Source organism: Cephus cinctus, unplaced genomic scaffold, assembly GCF_000341935.2.
Source record: "Cephus cinctus unplaced genomic scaffold, Ccin1 Ccin1_scaffold0101, whole genome shotgun sequence".
NCBI classification, from domain to species: Eukaryota; Metazoa; Arthropoda; class Insecta; order Hymenoptera; family Cephidae; genus Cephus; species Cephus cinctus.
Genome location: NW_014332838.1, coordinates 545,126 through 557,858, shown reverse-complemented (window position 1 = coordinate 557,858; position 12,733 = coordinate 545,126). Strand labels below are relative to the sequence as shown.

At 38.2% G+C, this 12,733-nt stretch overlaps 1 protein-coding gene across 8 annotated transcripts in view; it reads left to right on the top strand.

Moving 5' to 3' along the window:
- LOC107274742 overlaps positions 1-12,733 on the top strand; it is a 190,158-nt gene that overhangs the window by 43,595 nt on the left and 133,830 nt on the right. For 4 of the 8 annotated variants that reach the window (XM_025092065.1, XM_025092064.1, XM_015754205.2 and 1 more), the window contains exons 1-2: positions 7,767-7,902; positions 8,771-9,126. The exons of 1 other annotated variant lie outside the window; for it this stretch is intronic. The gene's annotated coding sequence lies outside the window, so the exon portion shown is untranslated. Of the gene's footprint in view, positions 1-7,766; positions 7,985-8,033; positions 8,404-8,770; positions 9,127-12,733 lie in introns of those variants that run through there. 3 more of the 8 variants (XM_015754206.2, XM_025092063.1, XM_015754209.2) reach the window with 3 other exon arrangements.

The window sequence follows — 12,733 nt, the reverse complement described above, 5'->3', positions numbered from 1 at the left end:
ACTGAATAACTTATTGCTTAGTTGAAAATTTCTGGCGACTGTCAAAGTGGTTGGTTGCTATAATTAACGCCATGCGTGGGTTTCTAAATAACACGTGAAAGAAAGAGGTGAAAAAATCTTGTGACTGTGTATTTATCGTACAATCCAAACGTACTATATTACATTTCGTCAAAATATTGGCGAATCCGAGTTACTTCCATATCGAGCTCAACGGCGTTTCCTCGGAACCTGAAAGACGCGGTTGATGCTGGAAAGCGAAAAGTATTTCACCAGTGCAGTAGAAATCCACCTTCAACTTCCTTGCTCTCTGAACATTTCATATCTTCGTTCATATCTTCGTATAGGTACAACCGTACGTACTCGCTGTACCAGAGAGAGCGAGATGCGACAGCACAGCGTCGCCTTTGATCTCGCGAAGGCGGCGCACCGTCGCTTTATTATTAACATAAGAAAACGAAGAGCAAAGTGAGTCAGTCTTATGAAGATAGAAAATCCCAGAGTGTAAAAGCAAAGTAAGTAAATAAGCAGCGATGTTCCGATTTGAAAGTAAAAAATTATGTCCATGCTGACAGACGTAATTTTACATCTCGTTAAATCGTACTTACGGAATTTTCGTTAAATTCATTCGTCACTTCGATATACATAATAATACATTCATCCGTGTACGTTACATAAAAGTAACAAAAGAAAGACATTTTTTGTATGTCGACCGAAACTCGAAAAAGGAAAAAAAGTTTTACCCAGCATCCCTATAATGAATAAGTTCAACTTCTATGGTATTGGACCACCTGACTCTCCTGCTATCTTTCTCTGCGGTATCCCTGGGACTTGGGGTATCCTCACTGGACTCTCGGGAGGATAACCATAGGTAAAATGTTTGAAGGCAAGGGAAAACACCCGTATAAATCAGGTTACGGTTTGCAAGAACTCCTGGAACGCCATGGGACGGTTTTGTTACCACCAGCAGGGATTTAACGTGCAATGTTTTCTTTGTTTTTCTTTTTTTCTTTTTTTCTTTCGTTCCTTTCCAGACTCTCTTGCGTTGTCTACCGACTCTTCTCTTGTTCTAATTATATTATCGCTCCACGGAATCTCCGTTTTATTACCGACAATGTCGAACGTTACCTAACTTGGATCATTTCGTTTGTTCCGTACGGCTGGTACTTATTGCTCTTCGTACGAATAGAGCAAAGGGCACTGAAATTACTCTTAGACTTTATTACACGTTTTATACCATAGACATGCATAATATATAAATACAAAGTGGAGTAGTGTTGGAATGAAGTAAGATGTTATTTTCACAAGTCACTTCACGTGTCACTCAGCCATTTCCACTCGACGACTTTTATCCTACTAGCCACCTAAACGCAGCTTGAACTAATACGTGTATTAAATGTTTAAATTTTGACAACATTTTTTTTCAGAAAATATTTTTTTAATCAAGCAATAATCTCGTTCAATATTCGACGATAAAAGATGCATGGGCCATGACGAATTTTTTAAATTTCTTTAAATATATATTTTTCATTCAATTAATATTCAGATAATCTTTATCATTTTGCATCTGATCTCGAACCATTGAATATAATTAATTAATATCATCGGTACAATTTAGTATTTGGAAAATGCGTGACATACGAGTCCTCCTTAATTGCTGATTACGTAACGACCGGAGTATTAGCTCGTTAATTAGGGACGAAGGAATTGCGGTCACTCTGTAATACGGTGAGCTAATTAGCTTTTGAAATGACGTGCGAGGATAACGTGTAACGTGGGTGCGGAAACACTTAAAAATTGTCTGTATAACGAGAACCCTGGGTTATTCATAGCTATAGCTTGTTCCTGACTTCACGGTAATGGTAGCTGCTCCTGCCCGCAGTTCAAGAGGTTCTTCAAGCCCCGATGAGCATTGAACGGCACTTGTCAACGATTTCACAGTTAAGTAACACTCGCCCGTTCATTGGCCGATGCAAGTTTTAAAAAAAGAAAGAAAAAGTGTGAAACAGACGCCACAGCAAAAATTGGTAGATTAAATGGAAAAAAATCGGTGTGTATTCCAGTGAAATATAAAAAAAAATTATTCCATTGCAACAACACTAAATTATATAAAATTACTGCAACTGGCATGTAAATATTAGAAACGTTCGTAAACGTATAAAAACGCTCACGTAGGCCGTTGCTGAGTGGTAGAATGAGGATTAAAAAAAAATTGGCACGAGTTTAGTTCAGGACGTTCAAGCTCGTTATTGGCTCGATCGATTCGTGCGTAAATAGGCTTGATTAATGTCAGACAGCAAATGCCGCTACTTTCAGCAAATACGGTGCAATTAATTGCAGTTTATTACGGATTTGTTTAGAGCACGGCGACCCATTTACACCACGTGGAGGCGAATATAGTAACCTTGTTAAATAGCTCGAAAACGAGCGTTTCAATTTTCTCAATTACAGTTAACCACAGAATTGGGCATTTTCATTTCCAAAAGCGCGAGAACTCTTTGTAAGGGTATTCCAAATTAGTTGTTACTCCGTTTAACAGAGATGTAACGTACAATTCATGGATATACATGTATATCTACGCCAATGGGATTTCTATCAATACAAACAGCCAGTTGTCCAGGATGCGATTCCTATGTCCACCATTGATTAGCAACCGCTTCCGAACAGTGTAACGTTACTCCCGTTTCAACAAACAGTTCGTCCAATTCTCTGTTCTCGTTGTTTGTAGGTTAGCAACCATGCAGGTAGCAACTATTCAGCATGTCGACATATCCTCGTCTCGACGTTTGCATAATACATGCCGTGAAACATAACATGACGTACATAGCACGTACGTACGTATGGTTACATATACAGGATACAAATCTGGGAAAAGTCGTTCCAGGAGAATGTTCGCAAGATGAGCAACCCTTATCCAAGGACAGTTCAGCATGAACGTAGACTAGATATACGTTCGATAGAGTAAACGATTGCAACTTTTTTTTTTACCAAATCACAATTTACCTTGAAATTCTAAAATTATTGTATATCTCATTCGTGCACTCTTGTGCAATACTGGTAGTATCTGTTTTATAATTATTTTGAAGCGGTTTGGAAAATACGGAAGGAAGTGGCAGTCAGATGGATGAAGGATAGACGTGGCGTGAAGAGAAATGGCGTATTTCAACTTGCTTTGCCCTTTGCCTTCGACTGTTTACCGGCACTCGAGACTGCCAAATGAACCTGTGATTTTCGCACCAAGGATTTAACTCGGTCTAAGTAAATATTACACGGTCCGTTGAATTCGCCTTGCTGAAAGGATAAAGTCGACAAACGTTTAACGCTGGGAATTTCTTTGGATTTGGCTGTCGCATTAGGTTTGCTTCGATGTTAGGTTAAGGTGTGGAGTGGGTTGCATGGTTGTGAATCGAACTGCCTTGGCTTCTGTATTTATACTAGCGACCGGAAGTGCAGTGTAAGGGTTAGGGGTTGAAACGATTGGCTTGTGTAGCCGCGATTAGACGAGGTGCTAACATGCCCTTTGACTCTGCTTTACCAACCTCTGCTACTTGCCGTATAACTAACCTGACCTAACTTCAGAAATTTCTCAGCCCTAAATATATTTATACCCTGTCTACCTTTATGCTCCTCTATCACACAAAATACTATCACATATGTAGATCTATAAGGAGACTAGCAAATCCCTTGTGTTTACAGTAAATTACCCTTCGGGTAGTCTAATCCTTACGAGGGATGAAATTTTGGAATTGCTACTGAGTCTAAGTCCCGGATGAAATTTGTCTTGGCTAAACGAGGAGAGAAATAAAGAAGAACGAAAATCCTTATTGTGGCAATGTATAAGTACATCAATTATTTTATTTTTAAATATAGCATATACTACTAGATATCAAAAAGTAACAAGAGATATTTAGAAAGTAGATGAAAACAGCATTAAGAAGAACCAGATGGAAAACAAAATGGGATCCTAGCAAGTTTTCCAATCTTCGAACTCTGCTTGAAGACTGAAGCTTTGCAGTGAGTCGTATATCGAAGCACACAATGCTCTATGATACACAATATAAAAACATAAAAACAGCAAGATAAGGAGAGTCTGTTCCAATCTTCTATACTTTCCATATCTCTCTATTACAGGCAATCATATGCATTCCCAAGTTACGAAATATGTATTAAATATTTCTCCGAAAAATCTGTCGACACTTTTTGGAATTTCTGATGTTGCCAGCCACATGTGTTCAGCAGTAATATTTTCAAGAAAAGAAAATAACGAGACTTATCAAGATATTATATTAAGAGAGAGAGAGAGAGAGAGGCAAAAACAACAGAAAATATATAAATACATGTAGTGAATAGTAGATGGACGAGCTGCCTGAAGTTCAAGAAGTCATCGTTCAATTAAGCCGATTATCAGTAAGGATTATCAGATACGTTCGCCCGTAACGAGAATCCACCACTTCCGTTATTTCCCAGGTGGACGAAAATCCTATATCTATTGGCATCGTAAATTCAAAATTATCCAAGGGACCGTAGCGCCTCTACTTTTGTTCCCTGGTTATCAAGAGAACAGAAGTCATGATACTCGTAAAGAGGCACCGTATTTCGACTCAGTCTTTGAGGAACAACAGCGAAGATATCGTGGTAATACAGAAAGAAATGCTATATTTACGCTTCTATATTTGAGAAATATACTATACACCGTTACAGAACATGCGGCTAAGCTGGCTAAACGGACGCCGAGTGGGGTTACTGCAACGTCAAGTGTCAACGTATATATACACATATCCAGGAACTTTAGAATCCTTCGAGAACCTGGACGTCGTTCTAACGGATAGCGATCAGCAGGATATCGACATTCTGCAGTCGTCTTCCGTTAGAATTTTAAAATCCTTTTACCACGGCGTATGATCCCAATGTCACGTGTGTACGGGGCTTTAAGTTTCTTTATCCTCTTCGTGGCTCGTCCAAGCGAATCGGATATAGGTAAAGTTCTACAGTGCCGTAGGATCTTCACATCCGTGTACTTGGATAGGTATTATCAGTATGTGTTCGCAGTTGCCGGGGCATCGGATGGAGGAGGGTTGGCGCGAAGTATAAAAAGAAGAAGCAAAAGCAGATAAGAGAATAGTCACTTTAGGTACCGCGAGAAAAATGCACCCGGCTGATTAAAGAGATTCTCCGGGATCGTAGAAAAACGAAAACTCCGCGAGGATAACGGAAGTCGGAAAAAGAAGTCTCGTTTTCAGGGAACGTTACGCGATTCTCGTAGCTCATTTTGCGCCATTGATATGGCCAACTGTACCTTCGGTTATCGATAGCCTTTTATGCTCATTCAAATCTTATTCGATATTATCGTTTGAGAGCGTGGGAATTGTCCGATCTGTTTTTTCTCTTTGAGGAAAATCTAACGGAATCCGTTTTGTATGCCTTTGGCGCTTTTGTGCGTTGCTTCTTTACTTCCTTTTTCTTATCTTTCTCTCCTTTTAATCTTTCTTGAGTCGGCTGCGCCTTTAGTGCTCTTTGTGAATATATTTTCATCTTGGTATTTTCTCCTGATTAGACTTTCCGATACACTTCCTTATACGTTGCTTCGAAATATTGGATAACCTTGTTAATTTCTGATGGCACTGATTGCTGGTAGCGATGCGAGCAAACGAACGGCTGCACGATGGTCATTAACCCTTTATTGTTGATTAATCACTAGTCGCTTTGACGCTGAATTAGACACGTGGTCCGCATAAATTAGTGTATAGCGTGGCTACGAGGGGTTTTGAATTTACTGGGATAGATGATTCTCTTATGGTATACTCTTTTTATATATATAGTTACAGGTACTAATGTAAAGAGCGTGAGAGCTGTAATTACGTAATAATTATATAGAATAATCATAATAACATCTAGGTAATACCTGGCTATGTCAATATTGAACTACCAATGCCTGTTACATTTTCATCAGTTTTATGAAATTAGTTACTTTTTCTTGCACTTCTGTCAGATATCAAGAGCTTACCTCACTGGACATGTTTCTTAAACGGACTTCATCGATCGCGTAATCTTCCAATAATAGTACGTTTAGCTTGAAAGATCCTGCACCAGGTCGTCTCAAAGGATCAAAAATTAAATTCCTGATTCGAGTAAACACGAGTGCAGTACTTACCATTATTACTTTATCGTAACAAAAATTATACTACGAATAGTTTAAAAAAGACACAATTTGTTATTTAACATTTTTCTACAGTATTATAAATTTCCATAACAATTAATTTCTATAATTTATTTTTTGTCAGTAGCACGATTCGTACGAAACGTGACGCGTTTGGATTTTCCACAAATTATAAACCCATTCATCTCGTATAAAATATATTCGATAGTCAATAAAATAGAATAAATCGAAATTATCTTTAACAGTACTGTTGAATATACTGTATGACATATTTATATACATATAGTAAGCCGATCTAGCGAACTTTTCGAAATTCATTTGAAACTCATAGGCGATTACAGTAAGCGAAAAGCTGTAACGAAAAGAAACAACAATCATATTGGTGCCCGCGGTCTTCTCGGGTGAGTTTAAGCACCCCTATATCTCGAACACAACTCGCAACATGTTCGCCAGCAATAAGTTTAGCGATTGCAGCGGTGCAGTGGAGGAAATTAAAACTTGTGCAATTCGGGATCCCTGGGCAAACCCCTATGGGGTTATCAGCCCCAACTCGCCAGTCCAATGTTGCAGAGAAGACCTATCTAAACTACGCCAAATGCATTCTCCAGGGTAATCTTCATTCTCGACCTACATCCCTTCCTTTCGTATGCGTGAAGTGTTCAAAGATATCCAACGATTTGGATTTTTCATCATTCCACAGAAGTATCTGATATAAGGATTAACTAATTCTAGGATAACTGTCCTTTTACGGTTTTATCAGTCGTTCTAAAACTCTATGAGGAATAAATTATCGGATAGAAAGAGATTGCCTATTTAACCTGCAGAGCTTCTAGTCTACGCACAAGCTTGTATCGGGACCTACATGCTCAGCTAAATTAAGTAAACTATTTATGCAGAATAATAGGCTGGCAGTTTTCGCTTGGTTATTTATCGTACATGCGTGTACAAGTTTGAAAATGTTGAATATCCGTTAACTATGTGTAGAGACACGATCAGCACGTCGAGTCGAATAATTATTTGGAAAAAAAAAATATTTTTTGTATTTCATTAATGTCAAATTTTGTTTGATAATTTGTAAATGTCATGGCTCAGTCAAAATTACAATTTAATTATCTTTATAATCATGCAATTTGGACTTTATGATTGCTGCTTTGAACTGAACTACATATACAGAATATCACCAATTACAGTTTTTCATTAGAATTTGATTCATGCCTAAGTGATATCAATCATCGAAATATGTAGGCAAGACAATCTTCCAAAACGTCAATTTCCTAATCAAAGTTTAGTTATTGCTAATATCGTATAAATTGTCTGTCATGTCGATCAGTTCGTAATTAATTTTTGATCGCGAGTCAAAAATATTTTGCCTACTAAAGATATCAGCAAAATACCTCAAATATTTTCTTTTACAGCAAATCCATTCTCTTTCTACGCCACTATACGAATCCGAATATAACGCAGTCTATGCTCACAAAGCGTAAGCGCTTGCGCTGAAAGCCAAGGGGCGAGTCGGACGGGGTGAGCCAAGAGGGGTGGTAGTAGGGGATGTAAGCCTGAGCTTTTGCGGGAACAGAATATCCACGGGAGTCAGTACAGTCCGTGCCGCGACGCTCGACCTGACCGTGCAGCGTCGTGGATTGTCGAAAAATAAAAAGCTGCGTCGTGTTAATTTTTCGAAATATTTTTGAAAAATATTTTCAAAATTTATTAAAATTTTTCTTTGCCTTATCCATGATTAAAGCATGGTACGACATATATACGCATAAAGCATGTACGATATATAAAAATGTGTACAGCATAATGTGGCAGACAGTGAATTAAGGCACGGTAAAGTTTTGAAGTTTTTTGTTTTGAATTCTATACAAAACTTATCCATCCATTTTAAAGTTCATCGGCACATATTTATCGAATAAAGTTGATTAGGAATTACGTGCCAAAGTGTTGTATCGAAATGAGTGTATTCACGTGAAAAAGTAATGTAAAAGGGACAATAATTGATAAATCTATAAATTTTACGCTTGAAGCTCACAGCACGTTACAACCATTTATCGTATTTTAACATGCACGTTAATATGACTGAAAAATGGAAAAACGAAGGTGGCGTTACCAAAAAAAAATATTTTAGTAGAAGATAGTGGTACAATAGGAATGCGACATTGTGCACGTTGCTATACACCGACGTGAATGTTAACCAAGTATAAATTACGCAGGTCCGCCATTATCGGATATCCATTAAAATACTCGAGGTAAATTTTATTATAATATGTACACATACCATTTTTCTAGAACGCTTTGACACTCGGTAGTTCTTTATCAAACTTTGCTCTGATTCAATTCCGTGTAACTAGATAATGATAGGTAATAGCTTTTATAACAATTATTAAACGTGGAAACTTTAACGAGATTAAAGTACGTTTGAAAGGCTTCTGTAATCAGTTGAATTTCTGTTTAATTGAATGGATGAGATATGATCGATAAGAAATTATGTCGATTTAAAATGTCTGCCACATTTCAATATTTTGTATAACTTTATACTGTCTCCCATAAATCATAATCCTGCATATATTTTATTGTATTTCAATATCATTTTATTTATAAACTTTTGTCCTCCAGCCCCATAAGCTGCTACGAATCAGTGTCAAAATGTGCTAACACGGCAATATCGAGTTAAAATCAAGTGACAGTATACTTGTGATACTCGAAACCGGAAGTGCTCATCACTGAATTCAATTTTCAATTGTGGATTTTATATAAACGAGACAAGTTTTGGACGTGTTGTCTGTGCGAAGTTAAAACTGACACTGTAATATCATAAAGGATTAAACGGATTGACGATATTTTGATTAATCGATAAATCGATAATACCAAGGGACGTGCATCTACACGTAGATTTATTCGTGACAATCGACTGGTGATATCGATCAGAGTCATTGACCTGATATAAAAATTGGAAATTCCTTCTCAAAGAGGTAAGATCCTATATGACTAATAGACCTTTACGTATTTCAACTTTGCCGTCCTTTTTCTTGTTTTTTCTTTTCAGTTTGCATCCCCCAATTCTTTTTACTTGAGTCTAGTCCGTAGACACCCGAGTCTCGACGCCTGCATCTTTAATGCAATTGGCTATCGATCTTGTCTAAGGGGTGGTGTCTTAGCAGTGGTGATAATAAATCCTGCCATTCCTTAAAGTGTAAGCTCGTGTCCTTCTGTCAGGATAAATCAAAATTGGGCTTGGTTCTCGGAGTGCAAGCAACTGAGATACCTGTCCCGGAATTTGTGCTTTTCTCTATTTCAAGTTGGCTAGCCGTATTCAAGGATTGCTTGGGATTTTATGGAAGAAACGAAGGAATACTTTACGTTTTTCCATAAAAGTTTCTCAGGACTACGATAAATCACCGTTTTCTCTTAATCAGCAGACTCCTACGGGGTTTTGGTCTTGGAAATAATAAAAAGGAATAGAAAAGGAGCTAGTAAATCAGGGCGTATCCTTTAATTTTCCTATCCCTTAATTCATCGAGGTAATTTGCAATCATATTTCACGCCGTAAGAAAGACTCCCGTAATGATGGTAAATTGTCCGTAAAATTACAACCGTAACTTTGCAGTGCACCAAGCTAACGAGATTCTCCATGGGCAGCGCATACGTCCAGCAGTTAATTGGCACGTTGGCCAATATACGTACAGCTATAGCTGTATATCCATATTCTCGAGGAAAAGTATGGAAAAAAAATGTATAAAGGCAGTGGTGAATATATCCATATACAAAAAAAAAAAACGACAGAAGCTTTTTGTACATCATTTTGCACGTACAGATTAATCCCAATCAGTTTGATTGACATCGACTAATTTGTAGACATGAAGTTAAAATTGAACCTTGATTATTAATGGTCTCATTGCCGGGTTCAAAATTCATTCCATATGTAACGTATACGTATTGATATACAGGGTGATTATAACCTCTCTACCTAGTTTATTAAAGCTGTGTTCCTAAGAAAATTTTTATTAAGTTTTTACTTCGCGAAACTTTTAAATGCAAACCACGTAGTTATGACATAAACACTTGCAATATGTTCTCAGTGCGGTAACAAGTATATTATGATACTAAAATATACAAAAATTCTTCACTACATCACGTGAAAATTGACGATTATCTATAATTTCTTAAAAATAATAAAACTAGATTGTCACAACGGTATAGAATTTTCCGAACGCCCCGTAGATAAGGAAAGCATCCCCGTGCAATTAAACGAAGCACCCCAACGGCAGAAATGCGTTTAAATATTATTTACTCGTTCCGCTTCAAATTTTCGTGCTTTGCTTAATGTCGCGCATGCAGATGCCCGCCCTCGATTAAAGAGGATATCCTGTGCGTCGTAAAAACTTTTTGCGCGAGAACTAACAAAATTTACCTCCAACGCATCGTCACGTCATTAGCGATTTCATAGAATATTGGTCCATAGAAATGAATCTGTGATATCAAACGAAAGAAAGGCAATGGGAAAATTAAATCCAAAAAACTGCAAAATATTGCCTGAGCAAGCAGCAATGTCTACACCGTACACGTAGCAAGGGTTCTCCTACATTCACGTAACATAAATCCTCCACTTTGCACGAATCGACGACAAAAACAAAATTGGGTCGCTCGTAAAGAAAGTCGCCACGACAATGCATTTGCTTCCGTGGAAAAGTGTTATATACGGTCACGCTTATATGTATACACAGCGTCTGGAAATGAGTAACGTCCAATAGCAATCTTGTAAATAAGAACACGATTAACGTCACGTGCACGTGCTTCTGCGTCCCAATGAAATAAAAGAGAACGACGTCATCACGATTAACGATTTAATTCAGGGATCCGTGTAATTGCATGTTTTAACGCCACAGGTCCGTTCTATCTGCTATCACTCTGTCCGACATACCACGACCCTCTAATGCGATAATAACGTGAAATTAATAGGGAAATATATTCCCGGGTATGTTGGTTAGAATTTGCTTGATGGACAATTTTATATAAAATATTAAAAAAAATAAGGCGTGACTGAAATCTAATTAAACAACAAAATAACAAAAAGAAACTATGTCGATTAAACGACCGAGAGCTATAATCATATGTATATAAAGTCAATTTCGAAAAGAGCAGCTTTCCAGTTCCCTGCCATTTAAGGATTTCCATTATCACCGTACACTAATAGGACTTCAGCAATAGTTCAACCCCGTAAACATATGAGGCTGCTAAGTGAGACAAAGTACACTGCTGGGTTATGGTTATCGGCCGTGCCCATTATCGACCAATATTAAATGCCAGTAGGAATTTACATGCGATTAGAAATTAAGGCCCTAAGCAATATGAAATACCCTATATGAATAAATAGCACCATCTCCCGTAAGCATTGTTACTACGTAACGCAAAAGTAAAACGATACAAAGCAATAGATTGCTTCTACGAAATAAAGCTTCGTCTAGCGTTCCCACTTGGGTCGGGCTGAAATAATAAAGTTCCGATGATCATCATCCCCTATGCGTTTCACGGAAGGCCAATTAATTTAGCCAGGTATACTTCGAGCTTCTCGAATAGTTGGAAACAGCCGCCATAATGGTCCCCGGTAACGTTAACCTTAATCGAGAATTCGCAACGGCAGTAGCAACCGGTGCGGCGCATTATTGCACGCGGATTTAATTTAGTCTCGAGTTAGGTTAGCTGCACGCTTTGTGAATATCAATGCGCAAAGGGTACTCGATGTTGCGGTATGCATCACACTCTTGTCACACGAGAGGTCGGCTATTGCCTCCCAATTCATGTCGTCCGATGCGCAAACATCGAACCTTTGTCGGGAGGTGCTTCCCGCGGTTTAGCAACCTCACGCGTGAGCGCCAATTAAACTCCAGTTCCTCTCGGAGAGTAGCGGTTGAGTAATTCGTTAAAGGAGAACGAGAGCAGCAATTCAAGCGTCCCCTTAGAAGAAATCTCTCTTTCTATATTATGTGTATAGTATTATTAGAATAACAAGGAGAATAGTATAGGGTGGTATTAGGATTGTAATGGTGGGTTCTTGAAGGGATTTGACAGGAGCAACCCTTATAGGTAATGGGATTTGAGGGCAGGACGGTCCCCTTTACTAAATGTTCAACGAGAGAGTCTATATTTAGTGGGTAGGTAGGTACATGTGGAATGAATAAGCAGAATGAATCGCTAATGAAAGAATAATGAATCCAGATGGTCGGTTATAAGTCTTAATAACAGTCGACGGTTTTCTACCTTGTTTCGTTCTTAAAAAAGAGGGGGTTGGATATCATGAGAAATATGAGTTTCATTAGAACCAACGTTAACTTACACCTTCCCCTTTCTGTTACTGACGCTCGATACTTTCTGTTATCGACGCTTATCGCTCTTATACCTGGTTCGCTGCGGGTGGGAGACACTCCAGAGACTCCGTGTCCAATTGAAATAAGTTTTCGTACCTTGGCAGAATTACGCAAGTTACCCCCTCTTTACGTCCCTTTGATCGACAGGAACGAGCCTCTTGTCACTTGAAGTCGTATTAAAATACTAGACCTTTGTCACAAGTCAATTTGATAT